This window comes from Nasonia vitripennis, chromosome 4, assembly GCF_009193385.2.
Source record: "Nasonia vitripennis strain AsymCx chromosome 4, Nvit_psr_1.1, whole genome shotgun sequence".
NCBI classification, from domain to species: Eukaryota; Metazoa; Arthropoda; class Insecta; order Hymenoptera; family Pteromalidae; genus Nasonia; species Nasonia vitripennis.
Genome location: NC_045760.1, coordinates 25,723,804 through 25,748,487, shown reverse-complemented (window position 1 = coordinate 25,748,487; position 24,684 = coordinate 25,723,804). Strand labels below are relative to the sequence as shown.

Sequence of the window (24,684 nt, the reverse complement as noted above, 5' to 3'; positions counted from 1 at the left end):
CACGAGAAGCCAAAACCATCTGATTCTCTTAACTGTTTTGCTTTACGAGCCATTCTGTGAGACACACCAAATTGGTTCATAATTTTACGTATTGCCCAGTGTTCGGGCAAAATAGTAAGAATACTGACACGTAATGGATCGTTCTCCGACAGGGATTGGAATTTGTTTTTAAGTCCAGTTAAAATATCTGTAAGATCATCTTGCATAGGTGCATCCGTATTTGAAACCGAAGGTGAGGCCGTCTCTGATTCAAAATCAACACTCATACTGACGTTTGGAGATGACAAATCATGTAGTTTGTAAAAGGATTTTCTACATGTATCACAAATCAGTGAAGATGTTGGATAATCAGGATAGACATCTTGAAATTCTTTGGAGATCTTCCTAAGAGATTTGCTGTGTCCTGTATTAATATCAAATGGATTAACGCATCTATCGATACGATATTTTTTCGCAGGAGAAGACATTATTGTAGGATATGAGAAAGCATATACTCTATGAGCTCACTTTCAAAATCTATAAACTAGTATGTGCCATCTGGAAAAATGAAACAATACCCGAAAATTGGAAGGAATCTATCATTATACCGATTTTTAAAAAGGGGGATAAGACAGACTGCAATAACTATAGGGGAATTTCACTTTTAGCAACGTGCTACAAAGTTCTGTCAAACGTAATACAAGCTAGACTCACTCCATTGGCGGAAGATATAGTAGGAGATTATCAGTGCGGATTTCGGCGCAACAGATCGACGAGCGATCAAATATTTACCATAAGACAGTTGTTAGAGAAAAAGTGGGAATTTGGCGAAACCACACACCAACTATTTATAGATTTTAAAAAAGCGTACGACTCTATTAAGCGAAGCAAAATGTATCAAATTCTAGTACTTCTCGGTGTACCGAAAAAACTCGTGAGATTAATTCAAATATGTCTGAACGGAAGCACGGGATAGGTCCGAGTAGGCGGTAATGTATCAGAACCCTTCATGATACGCGATGGTTTAAAACAAGGGAATGGGCTCTCTACGGTGCTGTTCAACTTAACGTTAGAGTATGCCGTTAGAAAAATGCAGGTTACCCAGCTGGGCGCAACGCTTAATGGAACAACGCAGATACTAGGCTACGCAGATGATTTGGATATACTGGGGGATTGTAGGGAAACGGTAGCAAGAAACGCGGAAATCCTCATAAAAGCGGTGGAGTATACAGGGTTAGAAGTGAGTGAATCAAAAACAAAGTACATGATTGTGGATAAGCTAGGTATCTGCAGAGGGGAGAAAGATCTCAGAGTTAGGAATTTTACTTTTGAAAAGGTTAGCGAATTCAGGTATCTGGGTACGACCATAAATGATAGAAACGAGATTAATGTCGAAATAAATAAGAGACTCCATTCGGGTAATGCTTGCTTCTACGCCGTGAGTAATTTACTTAAGTCGAGGCTGTTGTCTAAAAACGTTAAAATAAGAATATACAGGACAATAATACTGCCGGTGGTTCTGTACGGGTGCGAAACGTGGGCTCTCACTAAGCAGGCGGACAACCGTTTTAGGGTATTTGAAAATAAAGTCTTGCGAAAAATATACGGGCCGCAGAAAGATGAGGAAACCGGGGAATGAAGGAGAATACACAATGATGAGTTACACAATCTGTACGCGTCACCAAATATTAACAGAATAATAAAATCGCGCAGATTGGGATGGGCAGGGCACGTAGCGAGAATGGGAGACGACCGTACGGCAGCGCGTGTCATGAAGGGCAGGCCGATGGTAACGCGACCTCTAGGTAGACCTAGACGTAGATAGGAGGACAACGTAAAAGCGGATCTAGTAGAAATAGGACGGGTGGGTATCGATCGGAGAGGTGAATCTTGGGTGGGGTTGACACAAGATAGAGCAGCGTGGAAGGCTTGCGTAGATGAGGCGATGAACTTTCGAGTTTCAAATGCCATGTAAAAAAAAAATATATATATATATTACAAATCAATTCTCCACGAGACCAAAGAATGTTTTGCTCCAACCAGAAGAAAACGTTGCATATGCATACATACAAGAATTTAAAAGTTCAGTATGCAAAATCACCGATTAAGGTAGTTCACCGGAATATTTATTTTCTTAGGATATCGCTCAAACTTTATTTATCTATTAAATGAAGTGTCCTCTACAGCATGGTATTTTTTTACCCCCCAAGCGACACTATTTTTAGAGTTATTGAACCTTGAAATTTTGTATTTTAACATGGGAACCCTATACCGAGTCTGCATTTTGAGGACGTTTAGTTGAATTGCGAAGCGAGTTTTTTCAGAATAATTTTAAAAAACTAGCTTACAGCGTAAAATAGCAATACAAATCATGGAGAAAAAGTTGGATAGGGCAAACGAGGCTTTCTTTTAAGATACAACAATTTTCATGCCATGCTATCAGTATATCTATGTAGGTGCGCAGTGTTTCTCCCGCTTACAAGAAACAATTTACATTGCAGTCGGTGAACTACCTTAAAATTAATAATTATTTTTATTTAAATAAATTATAAGTATATTTTGAAATTGATACGTTTAGAGTGAATTTTTTGTTACCATCGAATTCAGGAACATTACTGAATATCCAATAATCATACAAATTTTAATTGATCGAGAGAGAAAACGAGTATCAGGAAGTTTACTAGTGGTTAGGAGTACTATATAAGTATTTGGTAAATATTTATGTTTTTTATTATAAAATATATTTCATCTATATACAATGCTCGTTTGATATTAGTAATGTAACATATTTGGTAATGGCAAGATGTACATATTTTGAAGAACTTTCATGAAAATACAAATCCTTTTAATATCCGTAGTATCTATAACGGTAGAATTCTCTTCCCTATTGATAAATCTGAGGTAAGATCTCACATGAGATATCACGTGAGATCTCACCTAACATCTCATGACAAAATCGAATTTGCCATGTGCGTGAATTAACTACGTTCCGCAGTTGTCAAAATTCAATGTTCGGTAGGATAACAATTATTTTTAGAACCGTGTTTTTTATGTGTTTCAGACGATTTTGAATCGTTCTACATATTTGCTAAATGTACATTTCGAAAGTTTGTATTCATAAAAAATTTACTTGTAATGAACTATATACATTTAATTTTTATACAAATATTTTACAAATTGTGTAGAAACGTGCTACTATAACCATTTATACTCAACTGCTTTGGTTCACACTTTCGCAGTGGTCTCTATGGCTGTGGCGCTGGCTCTCTCTTTCTCTCTCTCTCTCTCTCTCTCTCTCTCTCTCTCTCTCTCTCTCTCTCTCTCTCTCTCTCTCTCTCTCTCTCTCTCTCTGTCTGTCTCCCTCACCCTCCCTCCCAAATACTACTTCGAGCGATCGAGAGTCCAAGACACTGCACTTGTTCGTACCCGTAGTCCAAAAGTTCGTTGTGATATTTTCTACACTGCTAGCAACTTCTCAAGTGTTTTTTAAGTAAACTGCAAAGGAGTAAATAGTGAGAGCCCTATCTCCCAGTGTAAACCTGTTGCTGCAATCAGATAAGTCTTTCATTTTACATAATATTTTGTTAATTCTTCTGAGTGGCAAAAGAGCTTGTTGCTTTGTGTTTAAGCCAGCTCTATTTATTTCAGCTTATTGCAGATTGAAAAAGTTGTCGCGCGAGGAAGTTAAAGACGAAAACCAAGAGTTTAATTGTAGAACTTTATTTCGATACAGACTTGAAGACTTAAGGTTAAAGCTGATATAGATGTTGATCTCGTGACGGCTCAGAGCAATCTGAATTTTTCCTGCCGTTTCTACGGCAACTCTTTTTTTACCTTCTTTTCTTTCTTTATATATAGTCGTTAACAAAAGTGTGTCGCATTCTACCGCCAGTTTTGAAAGCGTGCATCAGCGTGATACATCGAATCACCTTTCTCGATATTTCAATATCTCAAGAGCTTCGCTAATCCCATATACAATCGTTCACGATTATGGCACGGCTCGTAGAACGCAAACAAACAACAAGTAACTTAGTAAAACTCGAACTATCGGGAACAGAGATACTATGCATCTAGAGGACGGTTTCGTACGTATTTGCTGGATTTGCTTGGGCAAGAGTTATCATAGTGAGTCTGATCATTTATTTAACTAACCTCAGAAAACTACACTAGTTTCTAATATTCATTGGCGAAGTGTTTCATTTGTTATATATTAATTCGCACCACTGTCACGTCGTGCGATTTTTCCAATTTTTTCAAAATCTTAAAATTTTATATTTTTTTTTAAATGCATAAATGCGTACGTGACGCATTTTCAAAATAGATCCGAAAATGCGGGCCTGAAGAGAGAAAGCGAGGGACAGATATCCCTATCGTAAATCTCTTGAGCTGCGCGCATCGACGCGAGGCATCAGCGGATGCATTAGAATAGCGATAGTAAAGTTTTTCTGCGCATTAGTCGGCAGGAGAAAATTTTCGGGGCGTCGGACCGAGCGCAATTTTATGACGAGCAGCTGCGTTTGCTCAAGCTATCGGCAGCGTCTAGAGCGACCGTAATTAAGACAGCCTACGAGGCTCGGACAATTTCTTTTTTATTGCAGGGACAGTTTCGGAAAGTACGCACGCTTGCAGCTGTGTACTGATCCCGGAATTTTCCGCTTTTTGTCAAAGTATGAAAACTTATTTTGTTAAAATTCGAAATATTTATTTAGAATTCTTTTACATCAGGCTATTGTATAAACTATGCATTTTTTTTTTTGAATTGCATACGTTCGCTTTTAGCAATAGATTTGGTGGGATAGTTCTATATAAGTATATATATCTATATATAAATGCATAGTTTGTTTGCAGCTTGTAGTATAATTATAATTTTTCAAACAACAAACTGATAACGCGATCTATTTATTTATTATTTGGCACTAAACTGTATATTTTTCGATTTATACAGTTCGCTTCTTGTGCATAATTTATGAATGGATCAAATGTCTATTTGTTTATTTCTGTCTTATATTTTATTGTAATAATCGGTCGGTGTGAAGCTACGATTGTTACAGTAAGGTATATTATTTGGCAGAGTTATAATAGTCGGTCGGTGTGAAGCTACGATTGTTATAACGATGCATTGTAAATTTATTAAATACTAAGAATAATAAAGTAGTTAAATTAAATATTGAGGCTGCGGACAGATAAAATGTATAATTTTCATTAGTAAATTCAATAATAAATTCATAATAATTTTTCTTAAGAATAATGCGCATAAAGGCTTTACTTTTAAGTTTAAGTATAATTATTTGGTATCGGTTTGTAGAGAATTTTACAAGCACTAACATTTTAACATTGATTATTTCACATAAAATTTCATTTAACCTTCATTTACAATAAACAGAATGCTTGGAAAATTCGACACAAATTGGCGTGCGCGTTAGCAACGGTATTCGCGTGAACCACGGTTGTAGAGGAGAGGGCGTAGGCGGACCGAAGGGCCTGACCTACGATACATAGGAGGAGGAGAGATGCGGAAAATCGGCGTAAGTGAGGGAAAGCTGAAATATAACGGCTTCTCTCACTCGCTAATTTTCGGCATCTAGGCGGAACGAGACCCCAACAACATCGAGGAGGGAGGATTCTAGGCCCTTCGTGCTGCTGAACTTCAGTTTCAAGATCACTCCGGTCCCGGCTCTCAGTCAGCACGGTTAGTTTCGCGTTTGTACGCGAAAAGATAGAATCACGCGCTCGTACGCGGTAGACAGAAAACGCGCTTGTACGCGATAGAATAGTTTTTTTTACGCGCTTAGTACGCGTAGTGTTAGTTTTTGCGCTAAGTCGCATATTTTCCATTTTTGTCTTATTAATATATAACCTAAAATCAAATAGAATTTGTAGTGTTTTTATTTTGTGACAAAACCTTCCTTCAACGAGGTCCAGGTGAACAGCAGAAAGAAAAAGTAAGTAAAATATTTATTAACTGTCCTAACTTCTCTAAAATCGTTCCTAAAACTATCGCTTGGATAAATGAACCGATAACACCGGGTCATTTATCCCTCTCTCACTCATCTAGAACTTAAATCCGAGTAAGTCCGGGTTATTTTCTAGAAGATTTCTTTTCATTTCTATTCTTTTTTTTTTTTTACAAGCATTCAAAGCACCCAGCTATTGCACGAAAGTGCAGGCTAAAGGTGTAATTTATATTAAATAAGCGCTGTAGCATCGTTGGATGTTACATGTTCTTTTTCTTGGCGCCCAACGTGGGGCAGTACACATAGCCTTTGAATGTTTGTTTAAGAGTAAGGAATTATCTGCATGTTAATTTATTTTAAAAGCGAAAAAAGTTAGACTGATAGGAAAATCTTTGTTTTTATTTATGGAAAATCGAGTCATTAAAAGAACTAGGAAAGGGAAAAAGAATAGACTGAGGCAGAAAAAGCTAGAGCTTATTGCCGCAGTATATATGCCAGCTCCTCCACCACCGATGTCAGAGGCTAGTATTCAAAGTGTTATAGTTCAAGTTAGCGAAATACCTTTGCCACCTTCTCCAAAAAAGGTGAAAAGAGTTAAGAATAAATTTTGTAAGAAATGTTTATTTGAATTAATAGATAATTGTAACGAATGTTTTATGTTAAATACGAAATTTAAGAAAAAATTAAAGTGATTATTATTCAATATCGAAGTATATTATTATTCATTTAAAAAAAAAAAATAAAAATTTTTCTTTTTGATTAAATAATATTTTGAATATACGGTCTTTTGAAATTTCGATATGGTTGAGAGTGATTTAGAATAGACAAATGTGTATGTATGTATACACTAAAAACGTCTCCTATTTTTTCCAATTGTTAGATAAATCAATTTCTAAATTTTCAAAGACGCTTTTCTTCTAATACAAGCATAGCCTAAGTAGCATCGGCTTGGAGATAGCGTCACTATCGAGTGGCTGCAGTCGAACTCGAAACGCTGCAGTGCTGCCATCTAATGCACTCGAAATTTACCGCGCAATTTGAATTTGAAATTTTGAAAAGATCTTGTCTTGTAGTAGAAGTTTATTTATTAAAAGAAAAGGGGGTTGATGAATTGAAATAATTAATAAAATACAGTATTTTAACGGACATTTTATATATAAACGTATAGTTTAAATTTTGATTTGAGTATAAATAAATAATCGAATTATTATTAACAATTTAACTTTAAATAATTAAATAAAAAGAATTTTAACAATAAATATTTAATGAACGACCTTTAAAAGGAAAATTTTAAATGAATATTAAGATTTTATTTTACGATTAAATTTGTTAATAATAAATAATAATTTGTTAATAAAAGTTTAAACATATTTTTTTTTAGACCTTTGATACCTATAAGTGAAAACTTAGGCAAGGGGGATATGAGAGTGTATTGAAATAATTTGTTTAAAAATTTTGTTTAATATTTCAAAAAAATACAATTTGTTGAATTAATAAATTATTGATATTTTTTATATTTTAAAATTCGTTTTGATTAAAAGCACCATTCAAATTTGGTGTGCATTATATAAAATTTTATAATATTTCAAATAAAACTTAGCTTATGAGCGGAAAAAGGGAAGAAGATAAACGTGTAACTAGAAGCTCCGCGAGTAAAGATCCTAAGTTAAAAGAGTACGTAGATAAATTTGAACAATTTAAAAATCAAGAACTAGAGTCGTCTGAGTCGGACACATCAGAGGCATTTGATTCGGCAACATCACACGATAATACATTAAATTCAGAAAGCTTAGATTTGACAGGAGATAAAATTATAGATTTGACAGGAGATAAAACTGTAGTTGAGGTAGGCAATCGAAATCAGGATTTGCGAAATAATAGTATAGACTTGTTAGACGAGGAACCAGAAATCGAAATGGCGGCAGCTACGGTACCTTTAAAAGATGCGCTTAAGATCGTGCCTGAATTCGATGGTAGTAATATACCGGTAAGTTATTTTATAGAAGGTTGCGAAGAAGCAAAAGAAATGGTAGAGGCAGCATCCGTGAAAAACTTAGTAAAACTTCTTAGAAGCAAAATAGTTGGAGAAGCGAGAAAAGCGATTTATGGGCAGAATTTTGAAACGGTAGATGCATTAGGCGATTTTTTAAAAAGTATATTTGGACAGACAAAATCGATTCATCAATTACAGGGTGAACTAGGTAATGAATATCAGAGAGAAAGTGAAAAGGTGATAACATTCGCGAATAGATTAAGAGAGATAGGTAAAAGAATCCTTGACGCAAAAAAATTATTAGACGGAGCAGTGTCCGCAGCTTTTAAGACCGAAGTTGAGACGAATGTTGTAGAATGTTTTAAAAGAGGTTTATTGCCCGAAATAGAAAGAAGATTAGAAGTAGCTGAAGGTTTAACTGATATAGTAAAAAATGCGATAACAGCCGAAAGAGCTTTTGAAGCGCAAAGATTATTAAGAAATGGATTTAATACGAAAATTAAAGATACGAGAAGGATTAGCTTTTGTAAAATTTGTAAAAAAGACGGGCATGAGACGGAACAATGTAATGTTAAAGGAAATTCGAGTTTTAATTGCTATTTGTGTAAAAATCCGGGTCATATTGCTAGGAATTGTCCAAATAATCAAAATCAAAGTAAAGAAAAATGTCAGTTATGTGAAAGAATAGGTCATAGTGCAAAAAAAATGCAGGAGTTTAGACCAGCGTAGTTTTGAAAAATGTCAAATTTGTGAACTGATAGGGCACACAGCCAAAACTTGTAAACGTCAAGTTCCAATCATGATTTGTCAAATATGTGATACACCAGGACATCCTGCGAATAAATGTAACCAACGAGAATCAAGTCAAAATGAATCCAAACAGCTACCTAAATGTCAGAAATGCAATTTTAGAGGTCACACAGCAGCGAATTGTAAGGTTAATACAAATAAATTCTGCAATCATTGTAAACGTTTAGGACACTCGGAAGAAGAGTGTAGGGTTAAAAAATATCAAACTAGCCATAATCAGGGAAACGGCAATGGTATCCTGAAGCAGAGCGCGAAACAGGAAGCCGAATCAAAAAAGCGCTCAGCGTTAGACCAAGACGAGAAGGAGTTTTTGAAAGAGTTAACAAAATAGAGTCAACAGTTGTTAGAAATTCTTTGATACCTTATGTTAGTATAAATTATAACGATAATAGCTTTGAACAATTTATTAAATTTATGATAGATTCTGGGGCACAAAGGAATATAATTAAAATCAGTCAGGTACCAGAGAATATTGAGATTTTTAACTCGAAAAATATTTTATTAAAAGGAATATCGGAAAGCACTATCAATTCATTAGGATTTGTTGAATTTAAAGTTTTTAATAAATTAACTCAGTTTTGCGTAGTAGACGATGATTTTCAAGCACCGTTTGAGGGCATATTAAGTAGTCAATTTCTTTTTGAAAATAAATGCATTGTAGATTTCGATTCAAATCATTTTTCTGTAAACGGTATTTTATTTAAATTTAAACAACTAGCGAAAGAAAGTGAAACTCGAGAAATAATTATTAATTTAGAAAATTCAAATATTATAAATAATTTACCGTATATAGATATTTATTCATCGGATATGGAAGTTTCGCAATTTTTAATAGACACGGGAGCTGAAGGAACTTTAATTAAAGAAAATATGCTTCCGGAAGAAAATTTAATCGATCGGAATGATATCATTTATTTAAGAGGTATTGATGGCAATATTTCTCCCACTATGGGATCAACCATTTTAGAAATTTTTGAAATAGACCATAAGGTTCATATTGTTAAAAATGATTTTCCAATTCCCGCTGAAGGAATTTTAGGAGTAGATTTTTTCGTTAAATCCAATAGTATAATAAATTTCGGTAAAAGGAGTTTAAATATTAGAGAAAAATATGCACCGTTAAAAAGGAGACATATTAAAAATGATGATGATCATCGCAAAGATGTGTCAGATAATGTAATTAAAGAAATAATTAGAGGTTTAGACATAGATTTAAGTGTAGATTCCGACTTAAACTCTGACTCAGATTTAAATTCAAATCCTGATCCTGATTCAGACATAATTTCAATTTCTAATTCAGAAACAGATATAAGCTCGAATTTGGGCAAAAGGCTAGATTTATTACTTAGAGACTCAGATTCAGATTCATTAAAAACCAAGTATGATCCTTATGATGGCTATAGAATAGAAGATTATTATATGAATGAACATTCTAATTTAGGAGAGTTACTTTACTTCGAAACGACTAACGAGAATTTATTAGACGAATTAGGAATAGAAGAACGTAGGAATACTATAGAAGTGAATTTAATTAATATATTAAACGAAAATATACCGGATCAAAAAGAAAATGAAGAAAAATTAAAAATTAGCAAGAATAATAAAGCAAGAATTAAGAATAGTAAACAAAATTATGCAAAGAGTAAAAAACCGATTGATAAAGTTAATAATAGAAAAGTAAAGAATAAAGATAAAATAAAGGGATTAAAATTGGTCGTAAACATAAAGAATATAGATGACAAGGAAGCTACAGAAGTTATAGATTTAGCACGAAAGCACATAAATATATTTTCAATTGTTTTAGAAGACGAACAAGAGTATAGTAATGAAGATTTAAGTGTAGATGACAGAATTACAAAAATTAAAAGTTTGATTAATACTAATGGATTAAATGCTAAGGAATATGAACAGTTAAATAGATTAATAACAAAACATGCGGATAGAGTGTATTTAGAAGGTGATATTTTAGAAGGAACGAATATACTTAAACATAAAATTAATACAATAGATGACTATCCAGTATGTACAAAACAATATAGATTACCGCATATATTAAAGGAAGAAATTGAAATTCAGATTAAAGATTTATTAAGAAGAGGAATAATTCGACCTTCAAAGTCACCTTATAATACAGCATTGTGGGTCGTACCAAAAAAACCAGGACCAGATGGAAAGCCAAGATGGCGAATAGTACTCGATTTTCGGCCATTAAATGAGAAAACTATTCCTGATGCGTATCCTATTCCAAATATTACCGATATTTTCGATCAATTACAAGGTGCGAAGTATTTTACAACCTTAGATTGCTTCTCAGGATTTCACCAAATCATGATGGATCCAGAAGATGCAGCAAAAACTGCATTTTCAAACCAGTTAGGACATTTCGAATTTGTTAGGATGCCGTTTGGCCTACGTAATGCTGCAGCAGAATATCAACGCCTCATGATGATAATTCTAGGAGATTTGATTGGAAAAGGAGTATATGTATATATAGATGATATAGTTATTTATGCAAAATCGTTAGAAGAACATGAGACTCTTTTTAATGAAGTTATGGAAAGATTACGCGAAGCAAACCTTAAATTACAACCAGATAAATGCGAAATTTTAAAACAAGAAGTGACTTATTTAGGACACAAAATTAACAAAGATGGACTTCAACCCGATCCAAAGAAAGTAGAGGCTGTTAAGCATTTCCCTACGCCTAAAGCAGTGAAAAATATACGTCAATTTTTAGGTTTAGCGGGATATTACAGAAGATTTATAAAAGATTTCGCTAAAATAGCAAAACCGTTGACCAAATTACTGCAAAAAGGAGAAAAATTCGAATGGAATGAGAAAGCACAGCAAGCGTTTGATAATCTAAAGGAACTTCTTTGCTCGGCACCACTGTTACAATTTCCTGATTTTACAAAGATTTTTAATATAACTTGCGACGCTTCAGGATATGCAGTTGGTAGTGTTTTATCCCAAGGAGAAATAGGCAAAGATAAACCAATAGCATATACATCCAGGGTATTGAGAGGTTCAGAATTAAATTATGAAGTTTATGAAAAAGAGGCTTTAGCTATGATACACGGTGTAACAACATTTAGACCTTATGTGTTAGGTAGAAAATTCAACATTATTACGGATCATAAGCCATTGCTTTGGTTTAAATCCGCAAATCTTAACACAAGAGTACAGAAATGGAGATTCAAACTAGGAGAGTACGATTATGAAATTATTTATAAACCTGGAAAATTAAATTCCAATGCAGATGCATTGTCAAGAAACCCTATATTGTCATTAGATACAAACGTCATTACGAGAGCACAAAAATTAAAAGAAAGTAAAGAAAATACGAACCAGATAATAAGCTAAAGCGTATGATTGTTTTTGCGTCATTATATTCCTTATAACAATCATTTTAGGCGAGGGGTGTCACGTCGTGCGATTTTTCCAATTTTTTCAAAATCTTAAAATTTTATATTTTTTTTTAAATGCATAAATGCGTACGTGACGCATTTTCAAAATAGATCCGAAAATGCGGGCCTGAAGAGAGAAAGCGAGGGACAGATATCCCTATCGTAAATCTCTTGAGCTGCGCGCATCGACGCGAGGCATCAGCGGATGCATTAGAATAGCGATAGTAAAGTTTTTCTGCGCATTAGTCGGCAGGAGAAAATTTTCGGGGCGTCGGACCGAGCGCAATTTTATGACGAGCAGCTGCGTTTGCTCAAGCTATCGGCAGCGTCTAGAGCGACCGTAATTAAGACAGCCTACGAGGCTCGGACAATTTCTTTTTTATTGCAGGGACAGTTTCGGAAAGTACGCACGCTTGCAGCTGTGTACTGATCCCGGAATTTTCCGCTTTTTGTCAAAGTATGAAAACTTATTTTGTTAAAATTCGAAATATTTATTTAGAATTCTTTTACATCAGGCTATTGTATAAACTATGCATTTTTTTTTTTGAATTGCATACGTTCGCTTTTAGCAATAGATTTGGTGGGATAGTTCTATATAAGTATATATATCTATATATAAATGCATAGTTTGTTTGCAGCTTGTAGTATAATTATAATTTTTCAAACAACAAACTGATAACGCGATCTATTTATTTATTATTTGGCACTAAACTGTATATTTTTCGATTTATACAGTTCGCTTCTTGTGCATAATTTATGAATGGATCAAATGTCTATTTGTTTATTTCTGTCTTATATTTTATTGTAATAATCGGTCGGTGTGAAGCTACGATTGTTACAGTAAGGTATATTATTTGGCAGAGTTATAATAGTCGGTCGGTGTGAAGCTACGATTGTTATAACGATGCATTGTAAATTTATTAAATACTAAGAATAATAAAGTAGTTAAATTAAATATTGAGGCTGCGGACAGATAAAATGTATAATTTTCATTAGTAAATTCAATAATAAATTCATAATAATTTTTCTTAAGAATAATGCGCATAAAGGCTTTACTTTTAAGTTTAAGTATAATTATTTGGTATCGGTTTGTAGAGAATTTTACAAGCACTAACATTTTAACATTGATTATTTCACATAAAATTTCATTTAACCTTCATTTACAATAAACAGAATGCTTGGAAAATTCGACACAAATTGGCGTGCGCGTTAGCAACGGTATTCGCGTGAACCACGGTTGTAGAGGAGAGGGCGTAGGCGGACCGAAGGGCCTGACCTACGATACATAGGAGGAGGAGAGATGCGGAAAATCGGCGTAAGTGAGGGAAAGCTGAAATATAACGGCTTCTCTCACTCGCTAATTTTCGGCATCTAGGCGGAACGAGACCCCAACAACATCGAGGAGGGAGGATTCTAGGCCCTTCGTGCTGCTGAACTTCAGTTTCAAGATCACTCCGGTCCCGGCTCTCAGTCAGCACGGTTAGTTTCGCGTTTGTACGCGAAAAGATAGAATCACGCGCTCGTACGCGGTAGACAGAAAACGCGCTTGTACGCGATAGAATAGTTTTTTTTACGCGCTTAGTACGCGTAGTGTTAGTTTTTGCGCTAAGTCGCATATTTTCCATTTTTGTCTTATTAATATATAACCTAAAATCAAATAGAATTTGTAGTGTTTTTATTTTGTGACAAAACCTTCCTTCAACGAGGTCCAGGTGAACAGCAGAAAGAAAAAGTAAGTAAAATATTTATTAACTGTCCTAACTTCTCTAAAATCGTTCCTAAAACTATCGCTTGGATAAATGAACCGATAACACCGGGTCATTTATCCCTCTCTCACTCATCTAGAACTTAAATCCGAGTAAGTCCGGGTTATTTTCTAGAAGATTTCTTTTCATTTCTATTCTTTTTTTTTTTTACAAGCATTCAAAGCACCCAGCTATTGCACGAAAGTGCAGGCTAAAGGTGTAATTTATATTAAATAAGCGCTGTAGCATCGTTGGATGTTACACCACAAATGCAAAATGTCATGTGATAATTGCCCTTATTTTACTATTCTTGAGTAAAGTTAAAAAATTTGTATACTGTTTCATTACACGTTAAGATTAGTGAATAATTTTGCGTTGATTCTCATTTGATATTAGTACAATAATTTCTTTGATTTTACTTCGATTACTCTGTGCACAACGTCCGTTACTCTATAAATTTATTTTGAGAATCAGAAATATTTTAAATTCAATAAAGCTTTAATTGGGAATTGACGTTAGAAATGTATGCTAAGCACAAAATAAATTATACTTATCTTCGATTACAAAGAACAGTCGATCTCTATGTGTCATTTATAATCAGTGACGTGATTCTATAAAAATATTCACATGTCAGTGTAAGATCTGTTCAGAGGTAATATACTGAATATTTCATATTATGGTTTAATATGCACTATAGTGAGGTATGCATTTAATTTTTAGACAAATGTTTTACAAATCGTGTAGAAACAGTCTACCATAACAGTTTTTACTCAACTGCTTTGGTTCGTACTTTCGCAGTGGACCCTATGGCTGTGGCAGATCGGATTCAGGAGGCCAAGAAACTCCAGCGTCTCTACCGAACATCCAAAAAGCGGGCTGCCCAGAAGATTTTGGCAGGTCCTAATATGGCCTGCGAAATCGACAAGAATACCATCACAGCCCACTTTGTGGAGCTGGCTGCCCGCAGAGACGGTGGAGAGGATTGGCCCGATGTCTTCGATCGGGAAGAGCCCACGGCGACGAGCGGCGAGGCCCTTTGTACCCCTATCACAAGGGAGGAAGTGTTTCGACGGCTCAAGGGGAGGAACAACACCTCACCTGGGCCGGACGGAATCACTTACAGGAACCTCGCCAAGGCCGATCCAGGGGCCCATGTACTCGCCGCCCTCTATAACGGCATCTGGCGCATTGAGGCGACGCCTGCCTTGTGGGGGGTGTCCAACACCACCCTTATATACAAGAAAGGCGACGCCATGGACATCTCCAACTGGAGACCGATCTCCTTGGGAGATACGGTCCCCAAGCTATTTGCCGCGATCCTGGCCGATAGAATAAAAAGGTGGGCCGTGGCAAACGGGCGCTACAGTGCCTCCCAGAAGGGCTTCTTGGAGTTCAAGGGATGCTATGAACATAACTTCGTGCTCCAGGAGGCCATTCGGGGGGCAAAAGGCGGGAGAAAGGAGTTGGTGGTGGCCTGGCTGGACTTTACATCCGTGCCAGTGCCTTTACATCCGTGCCCCACTCCTCTATCCTGCAGGCGCTCGAGGGACATGGCCTACCAAGCAAAGCGAGAAATATTATCTCCTCGCTCTACACAGGCATGACCACCCGCTTCCACACGGCGGAGGGACCTACCGACCCTATTCTCCTCCAGTCGGGGGTCAGACAGGCTTGCCCATTAAGCCCCGACGTGTTCAACCTTACCCTGGAAGTTGTCCTACGGGAAATACAACGGACGGGGGAGGGCTACACGATCGAGGGCAGGCGTATTTCCCATCTCGCCTACGCCGATGATGTCGCGATCCTGGCTGACTCCCTGGCTGGAATGAGGAGGCTGCTTTTTGCAGCAGAACGGGGAGCTCGGGCGGTCGGCCTCAGCTTCAACCCAGCGAAGTGCGCTACACTGCACATAGCGGGACGAGGTGAGGAGGCAGTTAGACCGACTGAGTTCTCCGTTCAAGGAACACCTGTCCGTGCCCTTGCTTCCGGGGAGGCCTACGAACATCTTGGCATCCCCACAGGCTACCAAGTCAGGCAGACCCCAATCAACACCTTGCGGGATCTCCTTGCTGACATCGGCTCCATCGACCGGTCCTTATTGGCGGCCTGGCAGAAGCTGGATGCAGTGGGAACCTTCCTACTGTCCCGGCTTGATTTCACCATGCAGGGCGCCCATATCGACAAGGGCTTCTTGACCGAGGCGGACAAGATCATCAAAAAAGCTGCAAAATCTTGGCTAAGCCTTTCTCAGCGAGCGAGCGCGGACCTCTATGATCTGCTCACGGTCGCTCACAGCTATAAAATGCTGTACTCGAGCGATGTCACCGTGAGCACCATAGCGGGATCCACACTGAGGAGGACCGTTTCGGAGAGGCTTAAAAAGCGGGCGTCTAACATCGATATCGCCCGCTTCCTCTCCGGAGATCTTGATCTGGACCAAGGTTCGGAGCGCGGCCCTGAGAATTAAGACCAAACTCGGGCTGCGCTGGGACTGGTGTCAGGAAGGAGAAGTACTCCTGATGGCCTGTGGGGATCCACATGCCCCCGGAACAAGAGTCTCGCCGCAGACAAAACATCTTGTCACCACGAGTCTGCGGCGCTGCCTGAATCGGCACTATGCGGAGAGTCTCCTTGCCAAAAAAGATCATGGCAAGGTCTTTGAGGTTACCCGGAGGAGATGACAATCCAACCACTTCCTCCGGAGTGGCAGCTTCACTCGCTTCTGCGACTGGCGCTTTATCCACCGCGCCCGTCTTGACGTTCTCCCCCTCAATGCTGCCAAACGGTGGCAACGAGGGATGGACAAGAGATGTCGCAGACGCGGGTCAGACCTGGAGACATTTACGTAGAACACGTAAGCGGCATCAGACAATACCGCGATCTCGAGCCGTGAATGTCTGCTTATAAGCTCCTAAATGTGTAGCGTCCAATACGTGTGGTTGTGTTTGTCTAAAATTATTATATTGCTGGTGTTTGTCCAATACTTATTTATTTATTTATTTATCTATTTATTTATTTATTTATTTACATTCTTAACCAGAGATCGACTGCTCTAAATAAGCATGGCTGATACCAGGCCAAGCGCCGTGTTTTCACCCCGTTGTAGTTATTACAACATTAAAACTCTAACTGAAACTAATAAGTTACTCGAGATTTAAGAGGCCGATGATCATTTAACTGACATCTAATTCACAAACATCTCTCAACGCCCTGTTCAGTTCGTTTTATTCGTTCAAGTAGTGTAGGTGTAAATTTAGGCTTTTTGAATTACGCGCCGCTGCTCGCTCTCCTTTGCGACGTTGAGAGCGCGCGCGCGTTCGTCGAGTTGCGCGCCGCCGGCCCCGCTTGCGAGCGCGCGAAGGGCCCGCGCGCGCGGATTCCTGTTCGGACTGCCTAGCGCTTCGCACATTTGGCTTCCTTACGCTTTTCGATTTTTTTTCTTCTGACAGTGAGCCAGTGACGTGTTCTTCTCAGAGCTATCACTGTTCACCTCGTTCTGCGCCGTGTTGGTAGTGTTTAGCGGAAAATTCGCGATCGCGTCGTTCGCGTGTGTGTATTTGTGCGAGTGTGCCTCGAGGCGATAGTCTTAAGGTTTGTTGGCGAAGGTGTCCACGTGTTGTACGTGACTCCTTCGGGGCGAGCGAACAGCGGCAACACCCGTTGTTGCCCTCGTGCCAAGCGTCTGGCTCCCCGAGACGTCGGGGCGCGCTTGGTGCACGGTTGCGGACCATCCTTTCGCTCCCCAAGCCCGGCTTTCAGACCTCCAGGACCAGGACGGAAGCAGCGGCGGACTACGACGAGGCCTGCTCAACGCCCTCTTCAGCGGCGGTTTTTGCGTTCGTCTTTGCGGTAAGAGAGCTCTCTCTGCGTGCGGAAAAGGTACCTCGCGCCTTTGCGTTTGCGTGCGTTCTTTCACTTGAGTTTTTTCTCTTTTAGAGTCACTGTTCTCTTTCTTTTATTTGTATAGTTTCCCTTTCCTTATTTTCAATAAAGCTTACACTTGCTGAGGCTTTTCCCTCTAAACCGTGAGGGTTTTTACGCCAAAGCAAGTGCTTTTTGTGTACCGCGAAATCGTGAGTGTTAATTAAAAAGAACCCTTCACTCACTCAACCCTTTCCTTTTTTTGGAACTCACTCTGAGTTCTTCCATTCGTTCTAAGATTAAGATTCAGCCCAATAATCTCATAGAACGTGTACAGAGTAAAGACAACTCAAACTCAATGAGGTCATATTATGGTGTTTTGATTTACTTGTTCTATCTGTCTATAAGAAGCTTTGCATATTGATTTTGAGATCATGGGGCATTTAGTTTCAGTTGTCTTGCCTGTGTATGAGGATTTAGAACTTGTACCATGACGCATTGTTTGTTTTAGGCAAAATTTCTGGCGAGTTATTTTAAAGTTCCCTAACTGAAAAACGACTAAGTTCTTTGTAAAGTGCAGATATTACGAAAATTAGGCGTCTTGTCTGTTTAAGGAGAAATGTCTGGCAAGAGTTTTTGAAGTTCCCTAACTAAAAAACAATGCTGCAAAAAAATAATGTAATTTTCGAACACCAAACGCACCATAATCACACATTCTATTTTGATGCGGTGGGCCACAAATAATTATTGAGAAAAGATTCAGACTTCTCTTTCAATAACAATTTATTGCGAAAAATTATTTTATTATTATATTAATATTTAAAATATATTTTATTATTATAAATTTATATTATTATTATAAAAAATTTATTCAACATTTGAAATGTGCGAACACTCACTAAATTATTAAACAGGGTCTCATTCGCAATGATGCGAGCGAGCGCGTAACATTGCGTTTCCTCAAATAGAAATAAAGCATAGTCCAGACCTGAAATGGGGTAGTATAACAAACTGTAGAATCAGTAATTACCCATTCGATGTTTACAATTAAAAACAATTTAAATGTGAATGAGACCCAGTTTTATAATTTAGTATGTGTTCGCACATAACTTTGACTAACGTGTATACCAGTGAAACATTTTCTGGAAACATTTCAGAATATTGTTGTTTCAAATTTAATACTGTTTTTGTATTAAATAGAGGAGATTTTGTTTGAATTAATTGTGTGGGCCGTTCCTTGCGGTACTGCAATGCAAGGTCGACCCGCGGCGGAGTCGGAGCAAGCCCCAGACACTCCGCCATATTCCAAAAATCAGTTCGATATTCTGGCTCCTCAATGAGGAGCGTATCAGATATCAAGCTGATAAGAACAGAGGAAATTAGGTATTTTTATGTTAAGTAACTTCCCCTAAAACGGGGTGTGAACACGGCGCTTGGCCTGCTTCAAGCCATGCTTATTTTAATATTGGTCGACCTCTGGTTGGACGGAATAAAACTGCTACGAGGGACGACACACACAACACATACATATGAATAAATTAAACAGCTCGACAGGACAAATAAATAAATAAATAAGGACGACACACATGGACATCGCCACACTGTGGGGCCTAGGTGTTATGGCCCCACTATTCCCGGTACTGCCGAATGCCCGACACATGTTCCACGTAGATGTCCCGGGACCAGCGAATTGTGTCACTAACCATGAGCCTCCTCATCAGTATCGCATAATAACGACTAATGCTGAGGAGGCTCAGGACCCGTTCATTTCGCGGGTCCCACGCGCCGAGGGCGCCCACTACAAAGGCCTCCACCGTTACGGTGTAACCGCTGTCCGTGAGTTGCCTGGCCAAAGGTGTATATTTGGCAATCTTGGCCTCACGAACGCCGTCGAACGCCTCGAGGCGGTTTTCGAACGGCACGGCTACATCGACGATGGTGACGCGGCGGTTGACATCGTCGCGAACGACAATGTCCGGTCTTAATGCCGCGTCGGGGCCGCGGACGCCCACAACGGTCTGGTTGACACTAATGGTCCCCGGACATCTCGAGGCTGCCTTCACCAACCTGTCCTGGATGTTGTTGTGCCTCTTTTGTCTCGCCGCCGAGTGCGGGCCGCAGTGACTCAGCACATGCGGGAGAGTCTCCAGGTCTGACCCGCATCTGCGACATCTCTTGTCCATCCCTCGTTGCCACCGTTTAGCAGCATTGAGGGGGAGAACGTCGAGACGGGCGCGGTGGATAAAGCGCCAGTCGCAGAAGCGAGTGAAGCTGCCACTCCGAAGGAAGTGGTTGGATTGTCCGCTCCTCCGGGTAACCTCAAAGACCTTGCCTTGATCTTTTTTGGCAAGGAGACTCTCCGCATAGTGCCGATTCAGGCAGCGCCGCAGACTCGTGGTGACAAGATGTTTTGTCTGCGGCGAGACTCTTGTTCCGGGGGCATGTGGACCCCCACAGGCCATCAGGAGTACTTCCCCCTCCTGACACCAGCTCCAGCGCAGCCCGAGTTTGGTCTTAATTCTCAGGGCCGCGCTCCGAACCTTGGTCCAGAATGTCGACGGGCTCGTCGACCGGGGCAGATCAAGATCTCCGGAGAGGAAGCGGGCGATATCGATGTTAGACGCCCGCTTTTTAAGCCTCTCCGAAACGGTCCTCCTCAGTGTGGATCCCGCTATGGTGCTCACGGTGACATCGCTCGAGTACAGCATTTTATAGCTGTGAGCGACCGTGAGCAGATCATAGAGGTCCGCGAGCGGGAGCAAACCCCCTCCCCCTTGCGAGGGAGGTAGAAACACGAGCTCCGCGCTCGCTCGCTGAGGAAGGCTTAGCCAAGATTTTGCAGCTTTTTTAATGATCTTGAACGACTAAGTTCTTTGTAAAGTGCAGATATTACGAAAATTAGGCGTCTTGTCTGTTTTAGGAGAAATGTCTGGCAAGAGTTTTTGAAGTTCGCTAACTGAAAAACAATGCTGCAAAAAAATAATGTAATTTTCGAACACCAAACGCACCATAATCACACATTCAATTTTGATGCGGTGGGCCACAAATAATTATTGAGAAAAGATTCAGACTTCTCTTTCAATAACAATTTATTGCGAAAAATTATTTTATTATTATATTAATATTTAAAATATATTTTATTATTATAAATTTATATTATTATTATAAAAAATTTATTCAACATTTGAAATGTGCGAACACTCACTAAATTATTAAACAGGGTCTCATTCGCAATGTTGCGAGCGAGCGAGTAACATTGCGTTTCCTCAAATAGAAATAAAGCATAGTCCAGACCTGAAATGGGGTAGTATAACAAACTGTAGAATCAGTAATTACCCATTCGATGTTTACAATTAAAAACAATTTAAATGTGAATGAGACCCAGTTTTATAATTTAGTATGTGTTCGCACATAACTTTGACTAACGTGTATACCAGTGAAACATTTTCTGGAAACATTTCAGAATATTGTTGTTTCAAATTTAATACTGTTTTTGTATTAAATAGAGGAGATTTTGTTTGAATTAATTGTGTGGGCCGTTCCTTGCGGTACTGCAATGCAAGGTCGACCCGCGGCGGAGTCGGAGCAAGCCCCAGACACTCCGCCATATTCCAAAAATCAGTTCGATATTCTGGCTCCTCAATGAGGAGCGTATCAGATATCAAGCTGATAAGAACAGAGGAAAAGTTGTATTTTTAGGTTAAGTAACTTCCCCTAAAACGGGGTTAGAACACGGCGCTTGGCCTGCTTCAAGCCATGCTTATTTTAATATTGGTCGACCTCTGGTTGGACGGAATAAAACTGCTACGAGGGACGACACACACAACACATACATATGAATAAATTAAACAGCTCGACAGGACAAATAAATAAATAAGTAAGGACGACACACATGGACATCGCCACACTGTGGGGCCTAGGTGTTATGGCCCCACTATTCCCGGTACTGTCGAATGCCCGACACATGTTCCACGTAGATGTCCCGGGACCAGCGAATTGTGTCACTAACCATGAGCCTCCTCATCAGTATCGCATAATAACGACTAATGCTGAGGAGGCTCAGGACCCGTTCATTTCGCGGGTCCCACGCGCCGAGGGCGCCCACTACAAAGGCCTCCACCGTTACGGTGTAACCGCTGTCCGTGAGTTGCCTGGCCAAAGGTGTATATTTGGCAATCTTGGCCTCACGAACGCCGTCGAACGCCTCGAGGCGGTTTTCGAACGGCACGGCTACATCGACGATGGTGACGCGGCGGTTGACATCGTCGCGAACGACAATGTCAGGTCTTAATGCCGCGTCGGGGCCGCGGACGCCCACAACGGTCTGGTTGACACTAATGGTCCCCGGACATCTCGAGGCTGCCTTCACCAACCTGTCCTGGATGTTGTTGTGCCTCTTTTGTCTCGCCGCCGAGTGCGGGCCGCAGTGACTCAGCACATGCGGGAGAGTCTCCAGGTCTGACCCGCATCTGCGACATCTCTTGTCCATCCCTCGTTGCCACCGTTTGGCAGCATTGAGGGGGAGAACGTCGAGACGGGCGCGGTGGATAAAGCGCCAGTCGCAGAAGCGAGTGAAGCTGCCACTCCGGAGGAAGTGGTTGGATTGTCCGCTCCTCCGGGTAACCTCAAAGACCTTACCTTGATCTTTTTTGGCAAGGAGACTCTCCGCATAGTGCCGATTCAGGCAGCGCCGCAGACTCGTGGTGACAAGATGTTTTGTCTGCGGCGAGACTCTTGTTCCGGGGGCATGTGGATCCCCACAGGCCATCAGGAGTACTTCCCCCTCCTGACACCAGCTCCAGCGCAGCCCGAGTTTGGTCTTAATTCTCAGGGCCGCGCTCCGAACCTTGGTCCAGAATGTCGACGGGCTCGTCGACCGGGGCAGATCAAGATCTCCGGAGAGGAAGCGGGCGATATCGATGTTAGACGCCCGCTTTTTAAGCCTCTCCGAAACGGTCCTCCTCAGTGTGGATCCCGCTATGGTGCTCACGGTGACATCGCTCGAGTACAGCATTTTATAGCTGTGTGCGACCGTGAGCAGATCATAGAGGTCCGCGAGCGGGAGCAAACCCCCTCCCCCTTGCGAGGGAGGTAGAAACACGAGCTCCGCGCTCGCTCGCTGAGGAAGGCTTAGCCAAGATTTTGCAGCTTTTTTAATGATCTTGTCCGCCTCGGTCAAGAAGCCTTTGTCGATATGGGCGCCCTGCATGATGAAATCAAGCCGGGGCAGTAGGAAAGATCCCACTGCATCCAGCTTCTGCCAGGGCGCCAGTAAGGACCGGTCGATGGAGCCGATGTCAGCAAGAAGATCCCGCAAGGTGTTGATTGGGGTCTGCCTGACTTGGTAGCCTGTGGGGATGCCAAGATGTTCGTAGGCCTCCCCGGAAGCAAGGGCACGGACAGGTGTCCCTTGAACGGAGAACTCAGTCGGTCTAACTGCCTCCTCCCCTCGTCCCGCTATGTGCAGTGTAGCGCACTTCGCTGGGTTGAAGGTGAGGCCGACCGCCCGAGCTCCCCGTTCTGCTGCAAAAAGCAGCCTCCTCATTCCAGCCGGGGAGTCAGCCAGGATCGCGACATCATCGGCGTAGGCGAGATGGGAAATACGCCTGCCCTCGATCGTGTAGCCCTCCCCCGTCCGTTGTATTTCCCGTAGGACAACTTCCAGGGTAAGGTTGAACACGTCGGGGCTTAATGGGCAACCCTGTCTGACCCCCGACTGGATGAGAATAGGGTCGGTGGGTCCCTCCGCCGTGTGGAAGCGGGTGGTCATGCCTGTGTAGAGCGAGGAGATAATGTTTCTCGCTTTGCTTGGTAGGCCATGTCCCTCGAGCGCCTGCAGGATAGAGGAGTGGGGCACGGATGTAAAGGCACTGGCTAAGTCCAGCCAGGCCACCACCAACTCCTTTCTCCCGCCTTTTGCCTCCCGAATGGCCTCCTGGAGCACGAAGTTATGTTCATAGCATCCCTCGAACTCCAAGAAGCCCTTCTGGGAGGCACTGTAGCGTCCGTTGGCCACCGCCCACCTTTTGATTCTATCGGCTAGGATCGCGGCAAATAGCTTAGGGACCGTATCTCCCAAGGAGATCGGTCTCCAGTTGGAGATGTCCATGGCGTCGCCTTTCTTGTATATCAGGGTGGTGTTGGACACCCCCCACAAGGCAGGCGTCGCCTCAATGCGCCAAATGCTGTTATAGAGGGCGGCGAGTACATGGGCCCCTGGATCGGCCTTGGCGAGGTCCCTGTAAGTGATTCCGTCCGGCCCAGGTGAGGTGTTGTTCCTCCCCTTGAGCCGTCGAAACACTTCCTCCCTTGTGATAGGGGTACAAAGGGCCTCGCCGCTCGCCGCCGTGGGCTCTTCCCGATCGAAGACATCGGGCCAATCCTCTCCACCGTCTCTGCGGGCAGCCAGCTCCACAAAGTGGGCTGTAATGGTATTCTTGTCGATTTGGCAGTTCATATTAGGACCTGCCAAAATCTTCTGTACTGCCCGCTTCTTGGATGTTCGGTAGAGACGCTGGAGTTTCTTGGCCTCCTGAATCCGATCAGGCGCCTGCGCTTGGACATCCTCCTGAGCTGGATGACGTTGCCGCGGTCCCGGCCGAATGGCGTTCCGGGGTTCAGGCCGCCGCCCGGTCAATCTGGCCAGGAATAGCATAGCTTGAGTCGTTGCCTCCTCAAGTTGCTCCCGTCCAGTGGTCGCCTCCAGGAGTCCCACAATGCGACGTTGTTCTGTCGTGGGAGTCCTTCTACGGGCGGCTTGTTGACCGGGCGGCGGAGTCCGCCCAGAACGGGGTATGTCGGCACGACCATTCGCCTCCGTGGTGTTGGTTGGCGGAGGTGTAGGTATCGGGTGCTCGGCTAGGATGGAGTTTGCCGAGCCATTCCCTGTCCTGGTGGTGTTGGACGGGGTTGCAGCAGTGATACCGGACACTGCC

At 41.2% G+C, this 24,684-nt stretch overlaps 1 protein-coding gene, 1 non-coding gene and 1 pseudogene across 2 annotated transcripts in view; all 3 read right to left on the bottom strand.

The window, feature by feature from the left end:
- The window catches only part of LOC103317518 (integrin alpha-9), a 98,411-nt gene that overhangs the window by 40,054 nt on the left and 33,673 nt on the right, over window positions 1–24,684 (bottom strand). The gene's annotated exons all lie outside the window — the stretch shown is intronic.
- Window positions 18,970–19,136, bottom strand: LOC116417487 (annotated as a pseudogene).
- Window positions 21,276–21,475, bottom strand: LOC116417495. The gene has a single exon (XR_004227748.1). It is a non-coding gene; the product is annotated as a U2 spliceosomal RNA (small nuclear RNA).